The sequence below is a fragment of the Vicia villosa genome, linkage group LG6 (genome assembly GCF_029867415.1).
Source record: "Vicia villosa cultivar HV-30 ecotype Madison, WI linkage group LG6, Vvil1.0, whole genome shotgun sequence".
Lineage (NCBI taxonomy): Eukaryota > Viridiplantae > Streptophyta > Magnoliopsida > Fabales > Fabaceae > Vicia > Vicia villosa.
The window spans coordinates 131,628,114-131,650,705 of record NC_081185.1 but is presented as its reverse complement, the minus strand read 5'-3'; the positions used below and the strand labels follow the sequence as shown (position 1 = coordinate 131,650,705).

The window sequence follows — 22,592 nt, the reverse complement described above, 5'->3', positions numbered from 1 at the left end:
TGTTTATCTATGTTTGTTTACTACAATTACCGGATTGGTTGAGCTTTCAACTACATGATATACACATCAACAGTTTGACAGAAAAGGGTTATTGAGCATAAAAGGAATTTGCGGTAAGTAAACCATAGTTTGTTATAAAGCTTGAATCCAAATCTGAAAAAAATAAATCAAGAATATAGTCCCACACCGCTAAAGTTCGGAGAAAATAGCTAGTTTATATAAGCGACGCGTAGAGCGATGGTCACGACCTTACTTGAACAGGATCTGTTCTATAGGCTCGTACTACTGTGTCCTTGATTTCAAAGGAGACAGGAACATAAATCTGGCGGATGAACTATTACCGTGCGATCAGAGCGTGATTAACGGCCTTGATGATCTCAGTTTGAGCTATCATCCTGAGGCTGTAGATGATCGTTCTCGGCAGTGACATTACTATCGGGGTGGTCGTACGGTGTTCTGACAGATTAACCTTTTTTTTTGTCTCATACAACTTCCATTCACAATTTTTTTTATCAAACACACCCAGAATATATACTACTACTAGTAAACAAGTGTTTTTTTATTTACCTTGATTCTGGAACAGAACATGGTAGGAAGTTGAAATCTCATCCCTTCCTCCATGAAAGTCCTTCTTTGAGCTGAGCTTTATGGTGTCATCATCTTCCTTCTCTTGCCTCTTCTCCCCCCAAAGATTGATCGTACCTTCATCACTTGACTTGCTTTACTAACCACAAAGTAAGAAAATGAAGCGTTTACTTTGGATTCAACTAAGAAAACTTTTGGCTTTTTGTTAAACCTCCTCGATTTGCCACGTAATACAATTGTGACACGTTTTTTAATCATCATCTTTCTATATATTTATTTCGATTATTTGACCCATCAAATATAATTATTATTTCATTGTTTCATTTTTTTCAAAATTATTCTTCCATATATTTAAAAACGTTCATATTAAATAATGGTTTTATTTTAATGGACTTTTTTTAGTTTTGAAGTTGAAATACCACGACGAATTCAGTAGATCTGTCGTGATTAAAGTTGACCTTCTTAGAACTCGTTAGAGAAGGCATAATGAATTGTTTAAGAGCTAACGCCAATTTTTTTGCTATTTTTCCTACAAGATGTATGAGATAGATCTCAGCGTGGCTCGTAACCAGCTGAACGTGATCCCAGTGCTCGATACATATCATAGAGACGATCGAGGCAATTAATCGAGAAGGCGAAGGCAACTGTGAAGACGGTCCAAGGGCTACTAGATTCTAGTATACTTAGTGGTTGTCTAATGTAGTGATAGTCAAGATAACTTTTAGGAAATGGAGAATGTGTGTTGACTATACTGTCTTGAACAATGATTCTTATTCGCCTCCTAACATAGACAAGTTGGTCGACATTTCTGTCGGATACAAACTTCTGTCCTTCACGGACGCATACTCTAGCTATACCCAGATATCGGTGTATGAGTCAGACTACCTTTATGACCAAACACGCAAACCACCAATATAATGTCATGTCATTCTGCTTGAAGAATGTCAAGGCAACTTATCAAAGAATGATGAACAAAGTCTTTCAATCATGCGGAGGAATGCACCTACGTCAAAGAACAAAATTATGAAGTTGAACGAGATGCTAACAACTTTGAACTGATTCACTTAAAATTCAGCACAACATGCAATCCCCTTATATAAAATGTTGAAGAAAGAGGCCCATTTTGAATGGATGCCACAATGTCAGCAAGCATTCACTTCCTTGAAAGAAGCTTTATCCACCCCAACCAATCTTAACTAGGCTCTTGCTAGGAGAATCCTTGTTTCTCTACTTTGTTGTCTCTCAAGAAAAAGTTAGCATCGTCCGCGTCATGGAACCAGATAGTCAACAGCACTCGGTGTATTTCATTTCAAAATTTCTAGTCGGACCATAAACACAGTTTCAAAAGAATGATAAGACGACTTTAGCCCTTGTAACCGCTTCAAGGAAACAACGACGTTACTTTTTTAGCCTGACAGACCTTCCATTAAAACAAGTCCTCCTTCGACCAAATCTGGTAGGGAGGTTCACTAAATGGTCTGTTTAGATGTTTAAATTTGACACTTTATATGAAACTAGAAAGGCACTAAAGGCCCAGTAATTTGCAAACTTCTTAGTCGAGATGACACCTGGAGATTTGGAACCGGCGCACGAAATTGTTAATCTGGTTCAGTGTACAACAACACATACTCTATAGGCTACCGAGTCAGGAAGGAAATCAACTATCACTAGTATTAATTTGAAGCAAAACAACCTCCGATTTACAAACACAAATGTCGATTTCTCTAACAAAAGTGCACATCCCACACCCAATCGTCAAGATGCATCATCCATTGTTGATTTCCTAAGCCTAATCTAACCTAAAAATGTTGGTGATGAAATTGTGAGCAAAAATCCCCAAAACCTTTAACCCTAACTATGCTGAAATGAGAAAGATATAGGCAAAATTTACACAGGCGCGCTAAGCGGGCAAAACCTTTATTACAATTGATTGTATTTTATGAATTAGTTTTAAAACTGATTTGTTTTAAAATCATATTTTTTAAAATTAATTTTAATATATACTCCTCTCATAAAAACTCTTGAATTTGTCTAAAACTAAATTTAAGAAGATCAAATTAATTATCAAACAAAGTCTTGGATTGATGTTGCGTAGAAAGCAAAAAATACTACTTATAATTATGAAACAAAAAGAAATGTTTTACTGTCATCAATTACTTTGATATACAATGCGATAATTGAAATAAAGACCTCAATTGCAAAATTTCATCTGCGATTTACCCAAAAAAAATCATCTGCGGTTAGTTGTCAAAACAAAATAAACTCAGCTTTATATTATATATAATATATGAATGTATAATTACTCGTACTAAAATAATATAAAACATAACTAGAATGCATAATAGAAAATGGATAAATATATAGTAAAATAAATATTTTGAATCTGTATAAAGATACTTGTAAAGTATTTTTCTCAGAAATTTTTTTTGGAAAAAGATTTTTAAAAAAAAAATTGGAAAAAAATAACAAAAAATTAATTTTCAACAAAATATTATTTTTAGGAAAAAATTATTAATTTTTTTTATGGAAAACTAATTTATATAATTAAACCAATTTATAAAAGAAAATTGGTTCTGAACCGGTTTTAAACTGAATTTGAATTGTTTAAATTAAATGGTTCATTTCATTGATCATTTAAGTGATTCATTTTTTTTATGGTGCAATGCAGTTCAGTTAAGTATACAATTCAATTAACCATATTTTTGAACAATTCAATTAACCATATTTTTGAACACCCCTAGCAGGGATCCCTCGTAGGGATCCAACAATTTGATTGCCTTAGAGGGCAGCAGGGATCCCTCGTATGAATCCGGCGTTTTAATCTCCTTGGAGGGCACCAAAGATACCTCGTAAGGATCCAACAATTTAATTGCCTCATAGGGCGGCAAGGATCCCTTATAGGGATCCAACATTTTGATCGCCTCGGAGGGTGAAAGGATCCCTCGTAGAGGTCCATCGTTTTGATTGCCTTAGAGGGCGGTCTTCTTCAATACCCTTAGGTTTCTTGTAGAGAGAAAAAGAGGATAGCAACGCAAATAATTAACAAAGAATTTCATGAGGAGCCTCATTAAAAACCCTCGCCCCATACGAGGCATAAAGGGAAAATAGTATGTCCTCAAAAAAGCAACATGTCATTACAAGCGTCAAAGATAAGGTACTCACCTAATAAGAAATAGCAGCAAAGCAAATTAAAATGGTAAATAAAATAAACACCTGGAGGGCATTCCTGCCCAGGATTCAGTCTCCCATCTTCTCTATCTTTTGAGGAGGAGCCCATTCATCTTTGCGAGCTTATTTTGGCGGCTTGATTCCTGAGCCGACCTTCCTGGTATTCACGCCTAGGGTTCGAACTCTTTTAAGCTTAAGACTCTCTATATAACATTTATAAGAAATTTCCTAGTCTTCTTGGATGACTCCAACCCGCCCATCAGAGAGCGGGTATTTCATGCCTAAATACAAAATAGACAAGGTGGCACCAATTGGTTAAAATTTGGATGCCCTATAATAATGTTATAAGAACTGAGCCCGCTTAGCGTGCTGCCACTTATTACAAAAATATATGGCTTAGGAAACTAGACCGCGCTAAGCAGGAATAGCGCGTTTAGCGGGCTTGTGAAGTTGGCTCTGCCTCTGCTAGGAAAATTGTAGCGTGCTAGAGACGTAGCTTAGCAGACTTAGACATTATTTTCTCCAAAATTTGTATTCTTGAAGCCATGTTTTTGGCACTTTATTGCTCGAGGCTTCAATATGCAGCAATACTTGTAAAATGTATGAAAAACTATCAAACGGTACATAAATGAATCAAAAACTCAAATAATACATATTATGTACAAATATGATGAAAACGTACGCATTCACGCATAAGTCGAGGAAAAAAAGTTGATAAGTGCCGAAAAACTATATTAAAAAATAACTACAATTTGAGACTTGTCAAACACTCCCCAACTTAAAGAAACAAAAGTAATAAACTAAAGAATCAGGAATTAACAAGTTTCGAAAAACAAAAACAAAAACAAATGTATGGTTCAACATAAAAATGCACAAACAAAGTAATACTAACCACAATCCTACAACGACAACATGTAAATGAAACAAATCCTAAGTACAAAAATCATACAAAGCATTCTAAAACTATACAAGCTTAATCATGAATCACGCCTAGGAAAAATTCATCGAGGGATGAAAAACACACAAAAATGAGGGACTTTGACACTCATCCAACAATCTTGCAAACAAAAGACTAAATTATGCATTCATCCAAAAATAATATTGAAAATACAAAAGCGAGAATCACAAGGACTTTTCAAGGTTGTAATATGACTTAGTTAACAAACAAGAGGCAATTTCTAAAGCTAATTGAAACAAAAACTTACTTAAACCTAAGGGAGTGATCAATCCAAAGTTTCAAACAACAAAATCTCAATCAAATTTTTTTCTGCATTCCCACATTGTCACACCAAACACAATACTTATTTAGCACAATTATTGGATATTTTTTTCTTTTCTTTTTCACAACTTTTCTCTTTTTTCTTTCTTTTTCTTTTCCTTTATTTTTCACATTTTTTTCTTTTCTTTTCAACATCATAGAAACAACCAAATAAGTAGCAAAAATTTCTCTCCCCAACTTGATTTTAACCAACATCAAAGTATGAATACTCCATACTTTCTAAGGCAAGATAAAAATTCAAATCAAAAATCATGGTTGATGGTTCTAGAAAATAAGAAAAATCAACATACAAAAAAGAGAACTAACTACTCATAGACAAGCATCAAGTTCAAATGAAAAATGGATATTGATAAAAGCTCAAAGGGGTTAACAAATGATCACACACTCACAAGGTGAATTGACTATTTGGTTAGGGTGGTGTTGCACCCCAAAATTTGTCCTCTTTATTTGAGATATAAGTTATTAACGACGTTTATTTCGTCGTTCAAAAATTGAAGAAAAATAATAAAGAGTTCTTATGGTTTTAAGGAAGTGCGACGTGAAGAATGGTTTAAAGGGTGAAAGTGCAAAAAAATTCATAAGTCCTATCTGGAAGGTGTTATGAGCTCGGTTCTTGCGCGGTTGGGACTGTTTCGGCGTTCCCTACAACTTTCGTGTTTGGCTCGGGAGCCAATTCTTTGAGGAAGGTCGTCAAATTGGCAAACTACTTGGATTTTAATAGTGAAAAATGGTGCTGAATGTAGGTTTTTGGACCTTAGAAAATTCATATCTCATGAACCGCTCGTCGGATTCGCTCAAGATTTTAACTGCAGCTTCACGCTGTTATTCTCGTGATTTCATATGTTCGAGTCATCAACAAACTATGCACCTAAAAGGCCCAGAATTTTGAGGAGCATTGTAGTTTTTCGGTGAAAATTGTGTTTTCGGATATGTCGCGCCAAGTTCGAATTTCATAACTTCTTCGATTTTTATCGTATGAAGCCCATTCCGGCGGCATTCTCTCGGAAATTTCGTTGGCTTCGTTTCTTCGTCACACGCGCCTGATCATATTTCGAGCCGAAGGATGATTTTTATCGAGTTCTTTGAACGGTACACGCAAAATTCTACACAGTCCCGCCAGATTAATCGACGTTTCTCGACATTCAAACGCGCGTAATTTCTTCACCACTTATCGGATTGAGACGATTATCGCGGTGACGAGTCACAAATTTGGTCATCTTCACAATGGCGTTGGTTTCGTTCCGGAATTCAGAGCCGAACCGAGTTTCCTTAAAAACGAGCCAAAATGAGACGCGGCGAGGGCAATTTGGACATTTTGCGTTGACAATATATAAACTTTTGCCCTTCACAAATAAAAGGGAGGAGGCTCATAATTTTAACTCACCAAAATTTTCACAAACATTTTCTCTCAATTCTCATAGATCAAAACCACAAATCACATAAAACTTTCATCAATATTCATCAATTCTCATGAAGATCAAGAACAACATGGATTGAAGAATCAAGATCGGTCCAAATTTCTTCTCCTTCTCTCTCTAGTCCTTGCGCGCCACTCTTTCCTCCCCTTGGGATTTGATTTTCAACTTTGCTTTGTGTTCGTATTCGCGCGTCGGGTTAGAACTTCATTCGGTAAGCTTTCGGATCTTGAATTAAGTGCTTAATTGTTGATCATTACATGAATTTTAATCTAGATCTAGGTTTTATTTTTTATTAATGATGTTCGATGATGATTGATCGGTGAATTTGCATGTCGGTGATTGATTTGGTGCATATTATATGAAGTTTGATTAGATCTAATAATTGTGGCATGTAATTGATGTTTGATGATGTGAATTGACATACTACATGTTGAATTGATTCGAATATAAGAGTTGATTGTGGCTTTTGGTAATTGATTGTTGATGATATTGAGTTTGTTCTTGATTTCAAAATTGGCACATAACATGTTTGATAAAATGAATGTGAGAGTTTATGTTTGACTATAATTGATGAAAGATTGAAAGGCAGTGTTGTGGTTGTTAGTTGTTGACATTTGCTTATGGTTTAGTGTTGATTCAAAGTGATAATAAAGTTTGTTTGCATGTTAATTGTTGCTCTTACTTGCTGGAAATTTCTGCTATGCTTTGCTTGTGGCTTTTTTTCCTCAATGTTCCACAATGCGCGCGATACGTCGGCTTTGCTAAAAATGTCATATCTTTTGATCCGTGAGGAGTTTTTTCGACTTTTGTACATGTATACGTACTAATTCAAGGATTCTGAAGCTTTCCACGCGAACAAAATTTTGATTCGGGTAATTTTTGGTCAATTCTGGAAGTTGTGACAGCAAGTGCAAAAATTGACTTTTTAGGCTGAAAATTGACCGAATCGGCCGTTTTGCCGAGTCCGATTGCGTGGAAATCATCACTGAAAATTCTGATAAATGATAATGTTTCTTGCTCGAATTTTGTATTGGTTTTATGTTGCGTCTCAATGCGTTTGCTTGTTATGTTATGTTTGCCGTAAATGGACGTAATTTGTTCGATATTGTGTTTTATAATATCTTTTGATCTGCTTAGAGTTTTAACGCATATGAATAATGTTTCTTGAGTGAAATAATGTTTTCGGGGCTATTTTTACAGTTTATTTTCGGTTTCGACCGACTTTTTTTACCGTTTTTGCCACTACCCCTGTTCCGAAAGTCGCACTTCCGGACCGATTTTGTAAATTCCGACCGCATATTTGGGTTCTTTGGCATGTTTCTAGCTTACCATAAATTTTGGTTTAATTTCGACAAGTTTAGTTTTTATCGTTTTTCCCGATTTTACCGTTTCGATGTACCTTTTGACTTGTAAATACTTGCTTTGGTTTCCATAATACTTGTGTACATATTTGACTAACATTTGAGTGCTATTTCTGGTTGTTATCTTACTTTCGCTCGATTTATGTTTTAAAAGTGTATTAATGTCAAATTTCTCATTTCGTTATCCTTTTTCGGTGTAAAGCACCAACGCAATTCCGATTGTGATGTTTGATATTTCTAACTTGTGTGCTAGTGTGCAAGACATTTGGATAGTCACCGATCGACGCTTATCACTTGAGTGTTCCGCTTTATTTGCGGGACACAATTTCATTCACTGTTTCGTGTTCTCATCTTGGAGACACGTTTCTTTTACTTTATATCTATTTGCTTGGATTGCTTGTTCCTCTTGCAAGTGTATTGTGATTATGCTCGACGCATACGTCGACCCTTGTTTGCTTACATGGCTAATCGGTGTGCTGACTATTTGCTATTGCCTTTGCTAGCTCGCTCGCAGGATCCCTAGTTTTTTCTCTCTCTCTCTCTCTTCGTTGCAGTTTACGGATCATAATCCGTTCGGCATTGATCCCGTTTCATTTTATCTTTCTCGCACTTTACCGCTTTTTGCATCATCCTTTAACATGAGAAGTAGGACTTAGACATTCATCTGGCCAAGCCCTCGAAAGAAGCTCTGTTTTTGTTGGTGTGTTTATATTTGTGTTTTTCGGCAGGGATTCACGGTATAATAAGACCTTTAAAGGCACTCCGTTAAGTCCTCATGGAAGGCATGCAGAAAGGGTTAGCAATCAACCCCCGCGCAGTCTCATCGAGTCCGTTCAGTATGTGCATGCTTCGCGTGGCTCGCTTCTGAACTAGCACACGATCTTGTTATCGAGTATGTCAGGAAAAGGGTTCATGCAATCGGACCCCCACATTTCCGATAGCTCACGTTGACCGACGTTGATGCTCAGTGTACGCACGCACTATTTTCCTTTTGGATCCGTGACGACTTGGTTGCTGAGAGGGACTCGCTTCTCTTCTCTATGGCCCGATCATTTTCGCGAGGTCTAATGCTTGGTTGACTCGGGTTATCCGCTCCCCTTGGCTATGGCGGGACCGCTTTTCTACTACTCGGCCCGCGCCGGTGGTTTTGTTTGCTTTACGAGCGGAGCTCGTTTGTGTGATACTTTTGTTTGCATTCCTTTTCCCTCGTAGGTTGCTAGTTTAGTTTAGACTTGTACCCTTTGTATGATAACATAGGTAGCAAGCTTTCCCCCTAGCTTAGGTTTTCCTCATGCATTCTTTAAAACACAAACCACATTCTTTGATTTTCTTTTCTTAAGAGCTTGTTATTTTCGCTCCATTCCCAAGCGTAAGACTCCAAAGGTCGAGCAGCGGAGTGCGAATGTAACTCGTTCACCTAAAAACACAAAACAAACAAAAACTAGTTAGCTGAGCTACGGTACCTCTGATTCCTCAAAAAGGATATGTAGGCAGCGGGGTAGGGCCCGTGCGAGTATAACTCTTTCTTTTCCCTACATTTTACATGCATTTTAGTCCAGATTAGCGCAGTTTGCTTACACACCCATAGTTTTAGACACGAGCGTGGATACCATCGAGTACGATGGGCGTGAGGGGTGCTAACACCTTCCCCTCGCGTAACCGACTCCCTTACCCTTTTCTCTGGTCATGAGACCGTTGTTTTGTTTCGTGGTTTGCTGGCATTCCCTTCCTTTTCAGGATAAATATGTTAGTGGCGACTCTGTTAATTTTCGCGGTAGCGACAGGTGGTTGTTCTCAAAATGAAACAAATGCCTTGATCCTTTTCATGCTTTCATATAATCAACATAAATAACAGATTAAACATAATAAAATCTTGTTAAACTAAAGATTGTGGCCTCCAACATATATGAACAATGGAAAACTTTATCTCGTTTGAGGTTTGGTAACTAAAGTGATTTAATCAACAAGAAAGTAATGGAAAAGAATGAATGGCATGATAATTGTACAAATGAAAATTTTCCTTAACATGTTATGCTATAGGAGGCGATAAACTAGTATCATGAATGATACAACTTCAAAAATATCATTACCATACATCCGTAGGTTGAAACACTCAATCTTGGAAAATCATCTCAAAAATCTTTGATTTAACAAACCAAAATTTGAGTCCAAAAAACCAAAAAAAGAATTAGAAAAAAATAATACTATTATCCACTACTAAATAGCCTTGGTAAAAGTGGAAAAAAGGAGGGCCAAGGGAATCCACTAGCACAGAGCAAAGAGGTTAAAATTTCCTGAGCGCACTAAGCGGGCTAGACCGAGCTTAGCGCATCAGGAAAACTCAGAAAAATTAGACAGAGTCTAATTCTTCAGCCTACCTCCACTAACACTTATTTGTCTTAGATGCAAAAATTACAAAACTTACAATCGTTGGGGTGCCTCCCAACAAGCGCTTGTTCTACGTCATTAGCTCGACGCCTCTATTGTTTTGGTACTTGGCAAGTAGCTTTCTCTCTCCATGCCAGGTGATGTCTCACCGTGCAAACCTAAAAAAGTTCCCTAACTAAAACAATTAACAAATGTTACAGGTACAAATATATACAACACTTGCACGAACATAAAAGAAGAAAAATAGGTGAATGTTGGATACGCAAGTTGAAAAGTGAAGATTTAAATTTAAGAACTGGTCCAATTTCAACTTGTTTAGCCAACATTCATCAATAAAGTATATTCATGTGTAAACATATACAAGTGAAAATATACAAGTGAACATATACAATATATACGATATATACGCGCGCGCACACACACACACACACACACACACACACACACACACACACACACACACACACACACACACACACACACACACACACACACACACACACATATATATATATATATATATATATATATATATATATATATAAAGCTCAAAACCATAGGAACTATTGCGATGCAATTCTAACACAAAACACCATTCTCCGGTAGCGGCGCCATTTGTTGACGCAGTAAAGTGGCAAGAAAAAGACCGGAAATATTTCGGGATTTATCGTGTCCACAGAGAATGGTGGAGGGAAAAATGTCATTCAACACTTTCCGTGTTTTTGAGCTTGGGTTAAAATGAATTAAAAGTAAAAAGATATAAACAGGAAAATAAATACATTCTTCAGAGAGAAGAGAACTCTCGGGATTGAATTTCATCTACCTGTCAAATACTTAAACCTACTGATCAATTGTACTCAACCTAAATTACTCATCAACATCATCATGTATCGGTCATAACAGAGGTTATGTCTAACACAGAGTTGAGATGTCAATCGTATTGTTTCCTTGTGGATGTCTCACACAACTAAATAACATAAAGCATTAAGAGTCGACACTCACATTGAATATTAAACCTAAATCTATGTCTAGAGTTTAGAACCTAACAAATATTCATCCAAGAACAAGATCAGAGAAGTATATGTCTATAACAACTTAAATCCTAGCAATAAAGCAAAAACAAGGATAAACACCGATAAAGATTTGTAAAAGAGATTTCATACAATGCCATGATCAGTACATATACATACAAGACAAATAAATTACACAATCCTCAATAAATGAAAAATACATAGATAAGAGAAAAGAGAAACAAACACAAAAGTCCATTTCTCTAACAAAAGTGCACATCCTACTCCCAATCATCAAGATGCATCATCCATTGTTGATTTCCTAAGCCTAATCTAACTTAAGAATGTTGGTGATGGAATGGGGAGATAAAATGCCCAAAACCATTAACCCTAACAATGCTGAAATGAGAACGATATAGGCAAAATTTACGCAGGCCCGCTAAGCAGGCTCACTGGGCTTAGCGCGCTGCCACTTATTACAAAAATATTTGGCTCCAGAAACTGGACCACGCTAAGAAGGAATAACGCGCTTAACGGGCTTGCGAAGTTGGCTCCGCCTCTTCCAGAAAAGCTGTAGTGTGCTATAGACGGGGCTTAGCGTGCTCAGACATTATTTTCTCCAAAATTTGCATTCTTGAAGGTGTGTCTTTGGCACTTTTTAACTCGAGGCTCCAATATGCACCAATACCTATAAAATGTATGAAAAACTATTAAACGGTACATAAATGAATCAAAAACTCAAATAATACATAATATGTACATATATGATGAAAACATGCGCATTCACGCCCAATTTAAGAAAAAAAGAGTCGATAAGTGCCGCGAAACTATATACAAAAATAATTATAATTTGGCACTCATCACCCTCTCATTTCCAATCACCGCAGTGATGTCTCACAGTCTCAATTACTGATATTGACAGCCTTTCACCTAAGACTTCAAATACAAAGCAATACTAGGTTAAGAAACCTCTTAATCAAGAATAATTCTTGGTCTTGCTTAAAAGCTTCGATCAAGAACAATAACTTGATAAACAAGCAACACACACTCAACTCAACGCATCAAAAGATACATGAGTGATACAAAATCATTCAATACTTAAAAGCTTATGAATGAATGATAAAACTTACAATATAATAGAAACAATCCTACTCTTATATCAAGATGGTATTAGAGAGGCTCACAATTAACACACACAAATCCTAGCAAAATACAACGTAAGTTCCACCTAATACTAGGTTAGTGACAATCTATTTAAAGCACACATCTGTATTGGATTTGGGCTTCAAAAACGCAACAAGAAGACTACTAAAAATCTGCAAAAGCTTCTCCATAAAAATTTGTCTTCAATAGTTAGTTTCCTAAATAATCTCCATATTTAGAAATTAAGAATACATCTTGAAAACAAATCAAATCTTTTATCCTTAAATTAAACGCCACACAGGATTGCATAATATTCCCAAGATATTCGGCATTTGCAACAAACTAACAAAATCCAAACTATAAATTGTAACAGACACGATGTCGAATGATCAGGATAGGACATCTTGTAAAACATAGTTTCTTCAAGTTGGAATATCCTATTTAACATGTTGTTGCCTAATTTGTTTTACTAAAATTAATTCCAATCATAAATTGAGAATTAACACTTCACTTCTATCTCATTAGGCTTGATAGGGCATCTTGATATATACCATCATCAGAGATATTTCTTGGGTGAAGATCATAAGTGATTCCACCAAATACGACTTAACATTAGGTATTATCCTTAGGAGTTTGGATTTGATTTCTTGATCTCCCCGGCATAACAATTTAATCACCAGTTCATATGAAGAACTCACTTCATACATGTAGCGATATATTTATGTGGGCCCCGAAATAGGGCGATATATGTCCTTCGCTGGGCGTCCGCTGTAACACCTTAAAAACCCCATGCGTAAATAATACAAATTTAAACAACACACATAGGGTGTCACTAGACACAACAAAAACGTGCTCCGTAACACGGATTAATAAGCATCATGCAATAATTTAACACATGTCACCATATACTCGCCTTTACTTAGGTTCATCGCCGGAGAATTATTAGAATAAATCAGTTCAACCAACAATTAACTTAAGATAATACTTTCTTTTCAAAATAAAACTTAGTTATGGCAAAATATCTTCCATCTTAAGCAGCACATAATATAACAACTTTAATTCTCGCAACATCAAAATAAAGTAAAAAATAAGAAAACGTAATCGTTCGCTCGCCCAATGTTACAAATCAAAGCAACGGAAATAAAAATAATCACATAAATAACATGAAAGAAGAACATCCTTAACGCCATCCTTCATCTTTTAAACATCTACTTATTTACCTGCTCGTCAGTACTTTACAGGAGCACATACACCACTACAAACAAAAGGGGTGAGAATACACTCAATTTAAGTTAGGGGTACAAAACAAATCAAGGGTAGCATAATTACACAATCATCACATACACTCGCTAATCGCAACCAATATCAATCACGACAAGTATTCTCAAACAGTCAACAATACCATGAATAATCAATCAAATATGCAAACATATATGCAAATGTACTCTGCAACTAAATATGTATGCATGCGGTGCCATTATAGATAACAGAGGTCCATCTCACTCTTGAATCCACACCATCGGACCAGACCATGCAAAATCGCTACTAACACCTTTAATAAGGCTTCACCGATTCCCATCTAGAACGAGCTAATTGCTCCTGAATCCACATCATCGGACAAGAGCACACCAAATTGAACCGAAGTTCGTACACCATGATGCATGATATTCAACAACATACAAATACACATATGCACATCTGGTTCCTCATTTGACCATTGTCATACCCCAAAATTTGCCCATACTATTTCTCCTATTCAAATTCAAAGTCAAGACACCTCATATGGTTTATGATATTTCAGACTATCTCCATGACAAAACTCAGGCTCTAATTCAAAAGATTGATCATTCAATTGCTTAGAAAGTCAACAGTCGACTAGGTTGACCTAAAAGTCAACTGTGGTCAAAGTAAAGTCAAAACTCCTGATTTTTTTGTCAAGATCCTCATATTGAAGTATCATTCACCATTTGATCAAGAATTGATCATGGTTCATCAAGGAAAGATCAAAAATCAACAAATCAAAAAGTTTATAAATTAGGGTTTATATAGGAGAAAGTCAACTGAACTTTGACCAGCCATAACTCTCACATGGAACATCAGAAATTTTTCATCCAAATCTTATTTTGAAGGGAATTTGATTCTCTACAACTTTGTCTCTCACATGCCAAGTCTAAAAATGCTTCATTTGAGAGATATGGACCAAAACATTATAGGTCCTTTTCAAAAGTCAACAAGAAGTCACTTTTTTCAAAAAGACATATAAGGAGCATGGAAAATCATTTTGATATGATACCAAAGACACTGGTTAGAGGACTCTCTAAGGTTTCTAAAAAGTCCTAGAGCTCCTCCATACCTTAAAAATTGAGAGAGATATGCCTTGTCAAAGTTGGACAACTTTTGAGGAAAAAATATGAAGAAAAGGGCTCCAAAATGAATCTTTTTGCAAAAGAACCCAATATTTTTTATTCAATCTTGTTTCCCAAGTCATCAAGAAGATATAATCTTAATTTCACGAATTAATGATTTTTATTTTATTTTATATTGATTTTTATTCATTTAAAAAATGGTATAAATCAAATAATTGAGATAATAATCAAAGATTTGGTGGGAGAGATTTTCCTAATCAATTTCAATCACCAATTAGACATTATAGATGATCTAATTTCGTGTTAATGAAGATTGGAAACATTCAATCAAACTTTGGACAATTATGGAAGCTTTTAAACAAAATTTTCAATCATGCTCCAATATTGGATTCAAAAAGGATTTGATGCAGAATTGTTGCCCTAATGTGTTCAACTATAAGTATACAATTTGTTTGCATTGAGAGGGGGATGGACAAGGGTTGCAGGCAAGAACACCTATTCCAAAAACTCAAGAAAATTGTGAATTCGGTTTTGGATATCGAGCTTTGTTCAAAGCATTTTAAAAGATCAAACACGTTCCAGAGGACTTTCTGAAGCTATATCAATCATCGCAAGGTCTTGAATCGCCCAGAAAACATGTCCAGAAGTCACGGTTTGCACACCTCTAAACCTTCACGATCTCGATCATTCACGCATTATAATCAGATTTTGCTTGCATAATTACGTTTATATCAATGTTTTGACGATTCCTGGAGAGTTAATTGAGGATTGATATGTGTTCAGACCTATCACCATTGTTAGGGCTCGAAGGTGCTCTTTTGGGGTTTTTTGTTTTAGGACGAATTAAACAAAACTAACGCTACTGACGTATTCAGGAGATGATTCCGAATCGAGTCATGTTCTTATATTTCGTTTATAGCTGTTATTCTGTGGTGTTGAGATTCTCAGGTCCTATAGCCATGGTTGGAAAAAACCGTCGCCGTAGCCATATCTAAGACAACGGATGCATGAAGAAGAAGCATACGTGGCGAGTAATCATTGGCTCGGTTCAAAAATCCTTGGCGCGCTTTTGCTTTGGGAAGTTTGTGTGTTTGCGTCATATATTTACCTTATTGTTTACTAAGCTAACAACAAATCAGTCTTGGTATAGTGGAAAACGCGTGAGTGATCTTGGTGAGAGGCAGGGCCTGAGTTCGATCCTAAGGTTTTGCAAATTTTATTTTTCACCATTTACTTGTTTACGTGATTCAATACGGCACATCCAGCGAAGCTCATGATGCACCCTCAGCAACCCACCCTCAGATCTCTCTTATTCCAAATCCAACGCACAGAAGTTGCTGGCGTACCATGATCCACCATAGATGTACCATACCTGATCACCAGCTAAGTTTTCTAAATTTCTTTTATTTTAATTAGATAATTTAGTTTTTTTATTTTGATTTAATTATTTGTTTTAAAACTTTTTTTAAAACCAATTTCTTTTTTTCATAAAACTTAATTTCCTTTTTTAAAAATATAATAAATAATAAAAATATATTTATTTGTTTAAATTGTATTTTAATTGTTTTCTTAAGTTAATCTAAATTGTTTAAATTATTTAGTTGATTATTAATTTCATTCATTGATTAAAAAATACACGCAAGGGTTAGACATTTGATTGAAACTTTATTTCCACCGATTTAATTAATTAGGTTGAAAAACCAATAATTAATTAAATTGATTTTATTTATTCTATTAACCATGGCTAATTTGTACCCTGATCGGGGTTTACGAAGATCGCGCCTGCACTGAAAAATATTTCTTTGTGCATTTTTTTTCCAGGGTTAGCAACGGGGTTTCCTCCCGATTACGCGCCACGCCTAATGCAAAGCTAAGTTCTAACCTCTCTTATTTAAATATTTATTTACCTCTTATTTAATTTTATTAGGGTTTAATTCCCTTGTCAATGGAACTCCTCCTACACTTACTTTTTCCTTTTATTCTTTTGCCAATTCTCTAATGGTCAGGGTCAATGCTTAAGGCTCAAGGCAAATCTTTGCCCATCAACCTTCGTCAATCGAAGCTAAGTGTCTTTACCCTTTTCTTGTATTTTTACTTTTATTGATTAGGGTTAACCATATTTATGGCTGAACTGATAATGCACTCACATATATCCTGTTTCCTATTTTTCCCACCTTTTCAGGGTTTGCCAATTGCCGAAGCTACGAATAGTCGGTAACCCTAAACCCTGATCTCAATTATTACTTGTTTCAAACTTATTGCTCTGTTTATCCCGCTGGTTTCAATTTCCCTTTTTCCCGCTGGTTTCTTTTTCCCCTTCCCCGTATTTAATATTAATTGTTGTGGTTAGTAATCTTAGGGAGTGCAAGCCTTGAACTGAATTAGGATAACTAATTACAAGATAAATAACTGAATTTAATCACGTGATTGTTGCACCCACGCACACTTTTGGGGTAACCTCTTTGCTGCTTGTTGCCTTTGTTGCCTTGTGTTTTTGCAGAATAAGTCATGTCCCTCGAATACGAGGATACCTCAGCCATGTTGCCTCAATTAAGATCATGGGTCCCTAATGATGTTGCCTTCGATACACTAAACATGATCTCGTCCCTCGGAAGTTGCCTACGAAAGGCTGAGGTATCCTCTGGCTGCCTACGAAAGGCTATTCTGGTTCTTCCCTTAAACTACCTGCCTCTCTATGGCATGGGACAGTCTTATGGCGAACGAACTCTCGATGACCCTTCAACCTCCAAATGAACGGCTTCCTGCCCTCTTATGGCATGGATATACCCTTTCACCCTGAAAGGCTAAAAGAATGTTTTTTAAAACTATAAGGTAATTGCCCCTAATTGCTTTGCCTTGCTCTAAAAATCTTTTCATATTCTTTCTCATAAACCTTCAAAAAGCTACGCTTATTTACAAGCTAAAGTCTTATTTCTTTTATATACTTTTTTTCCTTCAAAAGAGCAAAGCAATTAAGAGCCCATGGAAAACCATGGATGCAAAGGGTGCCTTACACCTTCCCTTTGCATAATTACCCCCCGAACCCTGTTTTTATTTAAAAGGTTTTTCCTGTTCTTTTAGCCTTTCCGATATTTGGAGAAAATAAAAGTCGGTGGCGACTCTTGCTATCCGCAACATTTCGATAAAGTCAATTCACCGTATTACAACCATGCATACCACCAATAATGCCAACACACAATCATAATAGGCATACAATCAAACATGAAATATCACCAAATTTATCACCATTCATAAGTTGCATATCATGTACACACCAACAATTCTTAATTAATTAACGCTTCACCAATAATATCACGATAAATAACATGCACATAACTTAAGTGCAACATCAATATAATTCAACAGTAATCATAATTTTGCACATAATACACATACCAATAAAATCTATCATTTAATCATGAAATAATTGATTCATCATCACCTATGATTAATATTTTCTCACCCATTATCACCCAACAGTAATTCAACATTGCCTACGCGCAAAACTAGACCCGAAAATCCAAATCGCAAGCTCAAAACGAGTCACAGAGGTGATTGTTGAAAGTATTTGTGGGTAAATATTTTCTGTAATATATCGTATCCACAGGGATTGGTTTAATATCACTGTCGTTCTATAGTTGATTATTTTTAGTGAGAAAAGTTGATTGGATTTGTTTTATGATTCTAATACTATCAAATGTAAACACTAATTTAAATGCAAATAATGAACGTTTGTTAATGATTAAGGAAATATGTTGAGCTTTAGGGTTCATCAACCTATTCCTATACAATTTATCAATTAATTCACAATTGAACAATCATTTGGATTACTATCTTCACTTATCCTCAAATATGATTCCATGTCTGCAAATCAAATTAGATGAACTTTTACCGGTATGAGATTCGATCTCTCCAAATATAAATATCGATAATAGTAATAAGGAAAGATAATTATGAAAACTCAATCACAATTCCATCTCTGCAAATTGAGATTGAATCAATATAGTAACCTAGGGCAAAAGTTAAAATCCTTTCTTTCGATCAAAGATTCAACAATGGTGTAAATTAAAAACAAGGTTTCTTATTGATAATAAATTCAAACAATTGTTCATAGGAAATAATTAATGGCATTGTATATTCATAGGTTAACTACTACCTTAAACTCAACAAGAGGAATTTAGCTCTCCATAGACATGAAGAACACACAAGAATTAATGGAGGGATTCATCTTCATCAATGGAATGTCTTCGATTGGTAAAGAATTGGCCTTCAATTGTTGTTCTTGACTGCAAACTCAGAATGCTCTCCTAATTTCGCTCACAAAGGATCTGTATTTACTTTGAAATCTAGGGCTTCTATTTATAAGTTTTGGGCTTTTAACGCCGAGGCCGCGGCGCGGCAACGGATGTGCGCGGCACGATCAAAAACAGAAACTTTGGCGCGGCGCTGGCTAGAACTCCCGCGGCGCGCCCTTGTCAAACTTCATCTTTTTGCTTTGCTTTTGAGACCTCCAGCTTCCTTTCCTCTTCATGTTTTCCTAAAGCTCCAGTTCAGCTCTAAACCTGCATCAACAGTACCCACAAGTGATTTGATTTGCTTTACACATGAACTAAACCTTTTCAGTTCAATTCTCACTAAAAACCTATGGATCTATCACAATTTGCATTAGTTTAGAGAAGAAATCACTTATATTAACACATGAATTTACCATTAATTTACTCCTAACAAACTCTCCCCAACTTAGAGCTTTGTTTGTCCCTAAACAAAATTATTTACCTCCAACAAAACATACCAACAGTCATGCAACAAGTTTTTCAAAAAGGTTTCTCAAGTGGTTCAATTTAGTAACCAAGTCAAATTACTCCTCCTCTTCCTGCAAACTCAGAATATACACATGAAACAAATTTTGAAAGCAAATTACCTCCAGAAGTTCAAAACACTACACAATTGTAATTGAATCAGCACTAATCACTCTCATCAAAAAGTATGATGAATAAAAGAGGGGTTAAACACTCATCCAATCAATTAAATCAACAAGGATCCATATCATACGTTCACCAAATTGTTAGCATCAAGTCATGTGGAATCTGAGAATCAAAAGGTCTTTCTAGGGTTGTAATGTGGTTTAGATTCAAAGAAAAGAAGATAATCAAGGGTTGTTCCTAATCTAGGGAAGCATCCGAATCATAACTCATTCCTCCTTCTTTAAAACTTTCGCTTTCTCACCTGGTCATCTTTTCTCATTCGTAGCTCGGTTTTTTTTTTCTCTTTTTTCAACAACTGTTAGATTCAAACGATGTTCTTCTTTTTTTTCATAAATATTTTTTTTCGAGCTACGAATTTCTTTTGTCCTTCACCGATTATCACTTGTACTTACTTTTCTTTGGATTGTGATTCTCCCCAACTTGGAGATCAACCTGTATTTAGATTATATGAATGCTCCCCTACTTTCTAAAAAGGTCAAAGAGAAAACACATCACCAAATTTTATGGTTGATGGTCCAAAACAAAACTTTTTATTGAGATCAAAACTCACCAGGTATTTTCCTTGGTGCATATTATGATGCTTATCTTGACCTCGGGCTCAAAGAATGGTTAGCAAAGGATCACACTCTCACAGAAGAAAATAAGTTTTACGTTGGAATAGGCTAAAAGAACTCTCAGATTCAAACAAGTGCCTAAATCACTTTCACAGATTTTCCACATAACAATGCAACAATTGGTTTAGCATGATACAAACAAGTTGAAATAATTGATGGTCTCCTGCATATAGTAAACAATGGAAAGATTTCCTCACAATGGTTAAGGCTAAGCCAATCCAACAGAAATAGTGTACCATAAAGAACTTCTGTCAGTATTTACTACCAACCTACGTTTCATAAGTTTGAAAATTCATACCTGCCTTGTCACTTATTGAAAAAGGAAGTGAAAAATTAATTTTTGAAAATTTTTCACTCACTACCACTTCCATACATGTTGCTCCATTGTTGATATTCTCATTGTTTCACTCGAGCTTTTCATTATGTTGTAGAAACTACTCATTCTAAACTGGGGATAAAACCTAGCTATAACCATGTGATCATTACTATTAAAAAATGCATTGATGTCTTCACATCACATTGAAATTTTAATTTTTTTTTTATCTGTCTTTGATCGATTCCACTTCTTTGTATTATTTCTTTTATTCTCACACCAGTTAATTTATTTACACTAAGTAATAAAAATAATATATTTAAAAAATCATGTTGTCTTTTCTTTTTGGTAAACATGAATATATTTATTATTACCATAAATATCAAATATTGATATTAAATTAAAATAAATCACACAATAATTATAAAATAATTAAAGTTAAAAATTAATGTTGCATTAAAAATTAACAAACCCGTGCATACGCACGGGTACGTTTTTGGGTGGGATATGATTTTGGACGCGCATTTGTTTGCAAACTATCCTTAAAATGTGAAGTTGAAAAAAAAATAAAGAATAAAAGTAAATTTAAGTTGAAATAGTTATACATGTAAAAGATGAAATGTAAAGAATAATATCAGGAATAAATTGATTTAAGATAAAAAACTATTGTAACTTTTATTAAATAAATCAATCGTTTTAGTTTTTTTATCAAATAAGATAATTATTATATAAGAGATTATACAATTTTAAAATATATACTGAATCTTTTTTAATAAAACTATCTTAATCTTTTTCACATATTTGAAAAAGATGATCCATAAATTTATATGAAAAATATAATAATTTGTGTGTTTGTTCAAATTTTGGTACTGGTACCCGTTTTCTTGACATAACCGATTATTTTAATGGATAATTGCCTGTGGATTATCAAAATTGTTTTACCAAAATTGTTTACAAAATATAATATTAAAAAAATGAAAAAAAAATTAATTACAATAGAATAGAAATTTGTTGATTAAATTACATTTCATTTATAAAATATACATATAGAGAAAAAAGAATAGATGTGATATAACAATTTATTGAAAAAACTAAACTTTTATGTTAATTTAAGTAATCATAAAAAGATGCAAATAAAAAGTTGCTAAAAATTAAAATGTATAAAAAAAATATTTAAAGTTCATAACAAATATTTAAGAGAATTAAATATATAAAAAATAAATTAAGTACAACAGAAATATCCAAGAGTTGTCTGCTTTAAGTTAAACCAAAATCATGTCACAATAGAGAAAAAAGGCAGTTGTATATAATGTGTAGTCCATCATTAAAAGATTCTAATCTTCATTATTATCAAAATTTTATTTATATTTTTGACTTTTCTTCTAATAATTTTTTTGTCTATACTTATATTATTTCTTTTTCCACGGTTAACTTATTTTTTTTTTGAAAATTATTTATCAAAAATTTTGAAGTGGTGCATTCCTTTAAGTAAAATAACCGAAAAAAATTCAGACATCAACACCAAATACTATGCACTCCCACAAATCCAAATATTATATATATATATATATATATATATATATATATATATATATATATATATATATATATATATATATATAGTTACTATTGATTAATATAATTATTAAATCTTTGGTAGAACATTAATCATGTGTCAAACCACAATAATATTCTCCTTAAATGCATATCAAATTTACATCATTTAAATTAAATATAAATCAAAATATTCAATGATTTTGAAAATCAATTTCAGCTTCCAAGCTTTTGTTCTCAACAAAATCTTCTTTTTCTCCATTCCAACAAAAACACAAACACTAAATAAGCATCTTCCATAAAAAATAATGTAATAAAAAACAATGTAAAAGAAAATAATAAAATAATTTCAAAATTTTCCCGATTAATTCTTCTTTAGATAGAAAAAACAACATCCATAATCAAATT

The 22,592-nt window shown here is 34.5% G+C and overlaps 1 non-coding gene across 1 annotated transcript; it reads left to right on the top strand.

The window, feature by feature from the left end:
* Positions 1-243: 243 nt before the first annotated feature.
* On the top strand, positions 244-466 carry LOC131615449 (small nucleolar RNA U3). Its single transcript, XR_009287858.1, has one exon. It is a non-coding gene; the product is annotated as a small nucleolar RNA U3 (small nucleolar RNA).
* The last annotated feature ends 22,126 nt before the right edge of the window (positions 467-22,592 follow it).